Source organism: Rhinolophus hipposideros (assembly GCF_964194185.1).
Source record: "Rhinolophus hipposideros genome assembly, chromosome: 5".
NCBI classification, from domain to species: domain Eukaryota; kingdom Metazoa; phylum Chordata; class Mammalia; order Chiroptera; family Rhinolophidae; genus Rhinolophus; species Rhinolophus hipposideros.
In genome coordinates, this window is record NC_138051.1 from 7354723 (window position 1) to 7362785 (window position 8063).

Below are 8063 nucleotides of genomic sequence, written 5' to 3' on the forward strand. Positions count from 1 at the left end.
CCAAGTAAGTGTACAAAAGGTCCCACAGAGGTTGACTTTGGCTCTCCAGATAAAAGAAGATAAAAGAAGAAGATAAAAGAAGAGCTCTCCAGATACCATGGGTCCATGTTGTCCAGATCAGGGGTGAGGTACTGATGCATTTGTACTCTGCATCATCTAGCGTTGATTAAGAGCTGCCCCCGGGGCATGAATTCCCATGCTCTCCAGTTGTCAGTATGGGATGGTAGAGCTGCTCCTGCAGCCTGAGGGCTGCCTAATGAGCGTGACACATGTGCTGGCTATTGGGAGTGAGTGCAGTAGGGTTTGGTGTGCATGAATGCAATGCCTGAAACTGTGTTCCTGCTATCAGAGCTCCCAAGAGAGAGGATCGGGAGAGGGTGTCCTAACTAGTTTTGATCTTGCAATTTCCCTCTTTGGGATACCATTTGGTACTACCACCACCAGCACCACCTTGGAGAGTGTTCAAAGTGCAGAGCTTCGTGCCACACTCTGGAGTAATAAAATCATAAGATGCAATATACCAAGGTCTCCCAGGTGATTTTTAAAAGCACACCGAAGTGTGAGAAGTGCTGTGGCAAAGCATCTGAGAGATTGGGAGGAGCACTGACATTATCTATTACAGGACAAGGCTTAGCAATTGTCCTAACTTGATACATTCCCTACCAACTTCTTCCTAAGGGAAGAAAATATACTCAACATGTGCCTCCTACCACGGGGCCTAGTGGTAAAAGAAGAGTTGATGGCTTAAAAACAAAGAAGCAAGCAAGCCAACAACAATAACAACAAAATTCTTATCCTTGAATTGCAATCACCAGGAAATCAGTGTTTGGGTCTTTAGGAAACAGAGTACTAATGTAACAAGTTGTACGTATTTGTGTAAAGACCATAAACTCTGCAAAGACTAACCCATTCAATCCTTACAAGAACCTTGAGGTGGGTACTTTTAAAATAACCACTTCCAGATAAAACAATAAAAATACAGAAGTAACTTACTCTAGTCACCAAGCAAATGGTGAAACTTGGAATCACGTTTAGGTCCTCTGGTCCTCGAGTCTGGTTTTTGGCTTCTATTCTGGTCCATGTCTTGGTGGAGAACGAGAGCTGATAGAGACCTCACCTAGAATCCTTACAGCCACATACACTAGTTATCTTGACTGTCCGTGCACCTGACTTGTCTTGAACTTTACTATATATTCCCTTCAAATGGCTTAATTTCAGGAGGTACTGCTCCACCTTGAAATATCCTCACAAGTTTCTGAGATGGAACACCAATCCAGGCTAAGGTGAGAGAAATGCAATTGGTGCCAGAGCCTCTTTGTGCTAGGCCTGGAAGTCAGGTTCACATGTCTGTCTGGTCAGATGCTTGTGGTGGCTGATGTGGGCAGAAGTGGCTCCAAGCCTTGGGGGCTCCCAGGAAGCGGTCAGTGGAGATGTGCAGATGCTTGCAGAGAGGTCCTTTCAGAGGTCAAACACAGCTTCCCACCGTGTCCCTCAGAGGCATAGTGTGCTGAAGCAAACACCATGGGAAAGGCTCCCTGAGTGATTTCCACATGGGCCAAACGGGCTTGCAGCTGGACCGTGTGGCTGCGAGCGTAACATGGGAAATAAAGATAAGGGGAGTGAAGCATTCACTCCTGCTGTCCCTGCTCAAGGGGGTGGTGAGGGGCCCTCTCCTGTCACATTGGTTTAATTAAGGGTGGCCAGAGCAGGGCTGTCTTCAAAACAAGTGCCTTGAATGTCTTAGGGATTTTTGAAGTAGGCTGCTCATTTGTAGCCTAAGGAAGAATGATTTCATTCCATTGAGCAAATCGGCTGGGGAGATGAAGAGCAGTGGTGACTTTGAATTTCACTTTAAGGAGATTATGGAAAGCAATATGGTAATGATTCCTGAGAGTCAGCAGGAGCCAGCTGACTCACTGTTAAGGTCAGGGGCTTTTGCTTATATTTAAATATTATTTGTCTCTTGCTCTTCCACTGATGGGCTCTGCGGTCTTGACCCCCATTCCATTGCCTCCAGTTTGTCCATGAGGACGATGGTATTATTTCAGTTCTTGGTGATCTGCTGATTCATGGGGTTCATCCAGGGAAGAAACTGGAGAGCATTCCTTCATAAACATTTCCTGAGCCCCTGTGAAGACAGGGGGACGTGGCTGTTGGTCTTGAGACACTCCCAACCCAAGCTGGCCCACCTGTTTGAACACAGAGCAAGCTAACTTTAATTAGCATTTTTGTCAATTCGATTTGTACTGCTTGGCTGAAGAGTCCACTGGAAAGAGTTGCTGGAAATCTTTGCTTTCTTTTCCCACTATGCTGCCCTGTGCACCTCTGCTTTAGATTCTGTGAAAATCCTGGTGATGCTTCTCATGCTACTCTTTGAACAGGGAGAAGTTCTACTGCCCACTTATCTAGCTCTCTCTGAATTGTTTTCTCAAGTCTCCTCTGGAGGGGAGGGAAAGAGTAAGGACTTTGATTTTGCAGCTGTTTTTGTCCCCAAGGACCTGCCTGGGAAGGGTATTGCTCCTAATTTTCCTCAATTCCTAGGTCACTTGATGGAGAATAATGCTGTGAATTTATATAAACCTGGGCACCTGGCTCTGCAGGCGCTTTCTCATAATAAATTACCCGCCGCCGCCCCCCACCCCTATAAGAGTGGTAAGAGTGAATGGAGCTGCCACATAGATTCTTGAGAACTTTTGGTTGTGGCCTCTCCACCTCTTATTTCCTGTATCATTCAAAGTCCAATATTTAGAAACCACTCTAAATATTTAAAATAAAGTGACTTTAGTACAAAGAGTGGAGATTATGGGTTAGGGAAGAGATGGGCAGTCAAGTAGAGGACAGTAGGTATTCTAGAGCCCAGAAACAACAAGAAGCTGAGCTACCCCTATCTGGAAGGACACAGGGAAAAGGAGATATTATTGGAGCCTGGATTAGGGTATGAGCTGGGCCAATGCTGAAGCACAGCCTCTGCTGGAAAGACTCTGGCTTCTCCATTCCTCCTGCCTCCCAGTCTCTTGTTAGTGCTCCTCTTGCTCAAATCCAATTGTAAGCCAGTTGATGAGGGAGCATGGGAAACAGCCTGCAGGGGCCGGTCCCTCTGCATTAATGCAGAGCAGGGAAAGGCTGGGAAGGATTTAGGACCAAAGGAGCCCAGGTGGCCCACCTGGGGCATAGCACCAACACAGTTCTGCCCAAAGTCTCTAGTCTCCAGCCTTCTGGGTTATGTTTGGTTGCACGTGCATGTTTTGATTGCACGTGTTTGGGAACCCGACATAAATATCGATGTGAGATCTTCCTGCTCTCTAGTTACAAGAAGTTGCAGGGTCTGTCACCATCCTGGGTCACCTTTCATGACCTTTGTGTTCTAATTCCTATTTAATCTTGTTTCCCATGCTGCCCCCACATCTTCCCGTTAATTCCAGCCACATATTTTCTACTAACTAGCTCAGAACTGACCTGCCAGTCTGCAGAGGGTTCAATTTCATCCCAACTAATTTGGCCCTGATTTCTCTCTATACTCCCTTATCCTCTTCTTGGTCATTAGGAATCATTTTCTTTGATAAGGTAATTGAGATGCTGGGCATAATTTATCAGCTAACCTGGCTATGTAAGGATTTCATATTAGTGAAGACACAGTGGTACAGCTGTGATTCCAGTTCCTGTGAAATACCAGCTCATCCACTCCTTTGACACTGACTGGCAGTAAACTACCATTTATTAAACTCATGAAGCTTATATTATTCTCTGTAGAGGCAGCTGGAAAATTATCCTTGGGTGCCACAACACTAATTTTAATTTTAAAGAAATGAGCCATGAACTGCTGAAAATAATAATTCTCAATGATGACACCTGAGAAGTTGTTGTGGGTATCAACCAATATGTTAATTTTGTCTGTGGTTTCCAAGTTGCAGAAATCCTCTCACTAGTTATACAAGAAATGTGTTGCAGCACATCCCACAAGTTTTTTTGTTTTTTTGTTTTAAATGGTTCTCCACTTTGCTGAACAGGTTCCCACTCATTCTCATTGGTAATGGTAGGGAGTTGACCAGGTATCTGTTATTCTGATAAGGGTGTCACAATAACAGTGTTAGTATTCATGTTTTGGTTCCATATTTTAAAAAGATGTCATTCCTACTTAGAAAACTGTTTCTTTTTTTGGTTGATTTGAGCAGTTATGCTCTTTAAGGCTGAAAGAATCTGTTTAGCAACCAAAGCGAATATTCTACAATACACTGCTACCAAGTGATACCCACTGCCAGTCTCAGAAATAGTTTGAGATACAAATGCTGAAAAGAAAATCACTTGAATTCCAAAGGAAAATGAGTCAGCATTGCGTTCTAATTTCAACTCACTGCCATCACCATCCCCATGAAAACATGTTTGCCTCTCTGTTTATAAATTTTATCAGGCTTTGCCTTTTTGCAGTCCCACTTAACATGTTGGAGTCGTTTTCTGCAAATATCCTCATAGAGATAAACCCTGGTTCCCATTCCTAGAGCTCCCTGTTCAACTGCATTGTAAACTACATGATGGGTCTTATTAGAGAATCTGTGTAAGCCCTGAACAGTCAGAGTCTGGCCCTAAATCGTTGCAGTTTTGCTGTGCACCATTAGGTTGCTTCAGAGTCAGAGAGGCTGAAAATCAAATAACCTAATTCCCCAGGGCTGAAAGAGAAGGGGCTGCAGTTGCTTATTCTCTTAATTATTTGAATTTCTTTCCTTTCAATCTTGGAAGCACTATCCATGAGACGAACAGTGGAATCACCAAGCAGAAGATTTATTTCTCTTCACAAATATCAGGTGGTTTACTCAGAAACAAGTGGCCACTAGAGACTTGGGTGATTTTGGTAAGAAGGTCTTCTTTGAATTCAGTGCTTTGCTTCTCCTGCCTCCCCGCAGGGTTGTACTGCTTTCCTTGAGGAGATGGGATTTTGCATGGAAAGTTTGACTTGCTTCAGAAATTAAGATTTTGCAGCTGTAGATAATATTATGACTTCCTTTGATAGCCCTTTAGTCAGCCTTGCAAATAATTCTAGAAACATTGCTAGTTTTCTTCCCATATCAGATGGCCTAACTAAGTCAATGCCCAAGATAATCATTCTTAAAAATTTTCCCCCAAACTCAATTTCTGTATTTTTTTTTGAAAACCCCCCTTTAAAAGAAAGAAACCAGACAAAAAAAGAAATACATTATTAGCACACTAACTCCATTCAAGTCTCTTACACTGTTTCTCTCGTAGGTCAGTTTTTAAAAATGATTTTATATGTTTCTTAAGGACACAGAGAGTCTAACAATTACAGAGATCAGTCAGGACAGGTCTGGAAATAAAGAGGACACTTGGAAATGCTGATGAACTGGTTGGACTCGATTTCATTGTGACGACGCACATTTAATAGTAATGAGGCTTTTATTAGCTGCTGCACCTAAAAAGGCCAGAGTCAGAGAGGGGTAGGGGAGGGGTCTAGCTCTGAGATTCTCTCAGCTCTGTTTCCAGTTGGTTTTCTAAGATGGCTGCCAGCCGCAGTGGGGACCATCGGGGGACAGAGCAAGCACCACTTCCAATAATCACTGAATCTCCTGAGTTTACTCCCAGAATTTTAGTTTTAATTGATCTTGAGTGAGGCTCAGGAGTTAGTATACTTTAAAAGCTCTCCAGGTGATTCTCACGTGCAGCCAGGGAACTACCTTTCTTATAGAGAGTAGAGGTATGTATCTGAGCCAAGGTTGTTTAATAAGATTTTTGTCTCCTTGGAATTTGAAATCTGGAATGGAAATACCCAGGAACTAGAATATCCAGAAGTCTATGGATGAAGGACCTCTAAATTCTCCTCTTGACGTCTCTGGATTTACTCTGATCCCAAATCTTCCCAGTGTTTGGCCATTCAATTCTCTTTTTGATTCTGTGAGATACCCTAGTGTTGTTCCTTCCATCCATTCATCCATTCAACCATCCATCCATCCATCCATCCATCCATCCATCCATCCATCCATCCATCCGTCCATCCACTCACCAAATGTTTATTCAGTATCTATGGAAGTGGCTGGAAAGTTTGACTTTTACAGCCTGTTAAAAGCTCTTGTCACGAGTAACTCAAATCCTTTTTCATTCTTTGGTCCAACTTTCTTCAGTTTTAAAAAAGGCATTCTTTGATTTGTTTTGCACCATGTTCTACTGTTTTTCAGTTTCCTGCCTGCTGGAGCATCAGCATTCCTAAATCCAGAGACAGTTTGGAGAAGTTGCTACTAGCACAGGCTCTCAAGCCAGACTTCTGGGTTTGACTTCTGACTCCTCTTGCAAGATACCTAATTTGTTTGTTTCTTGTATTTCAGCTTTATTGAGATATATTTGACACATAAAATTGTAGGATACATAAAGTGCACATAGTGCTGATTTGATATACATTGTGCCGAGTTTCTTTCTCAAACTGGTGATAATAAAAATATTTAACTCATTGGTTGTTGTGACAATTAAATGAGATAATCCATGTAAAGCATCTAGAGTTTTCTCGTGGTAAATAGTAAGTGATAGCCATTATTGGTAACATCTTCAAGTGTTCTGTTGCTTAGACCAGATATAGCCATCGTTTCTGTAAAAGGTTATGCAGTCTCTGTGACAATTACTCCACTTGGCCATTGCAGCACAAAAGCAGCCCCAGACAGCATGGAAGTAAATGGGGATGCCTGTATGCCAATAAAACTTTTACAAGAACAGGTGGTATGTTTGGATACGCCCATGAGTCATACACGAGTCACAGTTTTCCAGTCCCTGGTTGGGAGCAACTGGGGCTACAGGTGTGAAATAATATAGTTGTGGAGGGACGGTCTTACTCTCCATAGTGGTGGCTTATTGAAACCTGTGAGAAAGCTTCTTGAGAACTAATACGATTCTATGACGAGAAAGGATGGGTCAGGACTCTACTCTTGGCAGGACTTGAGGCCAGAAAGCATAGGCTCATCATTACCAGTACACATTTCTTGCTTATATGATGTCAGCCAGTGGGGCTAGGAAGGTCTATAGGACTCAGTGCTCCCTAGGAAGGGAGTCTCGTCTTTTCCCCTTGATATGCTGCTTGTCATCCGTGTTGGTGGTGTAACTAGTATTCCTGGAAAAGGTAGTTGTAGGACCCAAGTTTTCTTGGAGGAAATCATTTTATAAGGATAAATATTTTTCCTTTGCAGTGCTTATTTAGCTATGTAGAAGCTACTTCCGGGCTCTGCCTAGAAAGGAATTCTTTAAGGACCTTACAGCATGTAGTTAGAGTTTCATTTCTCAGTGCAGTAGAACCAGACTGTGAAAGTTTACTCTGCATTTAGAGGGGAAAAATGTGACACCTCGCTGTCCCACTTATCAGGAGCTTGGCACTTTTGTGGGCAGCAAGGAAACTTGTAAAGAAGACAAATAAAACCACTGGGAACAATAGGGATTCATTCCCAGAGAACTCTTTGCCCAGCTGTATTCTCTCATTTTTTGGAGTGTAAAATCAGAACTTTCTCCTGCTAAACAAGAAAACCCAAATTAAAACACCAAAGTGAGACAAGGAGAGAGGGAGGGAGACATAAAGGATAGAAATGGAAAGCGAGACGAGGGGAAGGAGACAGAAGGAGAAAGATAGAATTCTTTCCATTGTTCCAGGCCTCGGCTGCCACAGATGAAGAAAGAATGAGAGGCAGAGACACAGAGAAAAGTTACCCAGAAAGAAATGCAATAAATAAATAAATAAATAAATAAATAAATAAATAAATAAATACAAACAGCAGGTACTGTTGGTTTTCAGAAGTGGGATGAAACCGTTCATTGTGACACTCGAAACCAACTGGCATCATTTCAGGCCTCATCTCGCAGTGCTGCAGTTTGTTTTGCTGCCTGGTGTCTCAGAGGGAGATTCACCAGCAGTTAACGGCCATAGGATGGCGTCTTTAATGTGCCCATGCACTCATCCATCCTGTTTAAAAAGCTAGCTCAGTGGTAAAATCATGGTCCCCTTGGGGCCCTGAAGTTCATGAAATAATGTTTATTAGCTATTCATAGCTAATTCTTCTCTCTGGTCAGCAGGTATCGTTTCT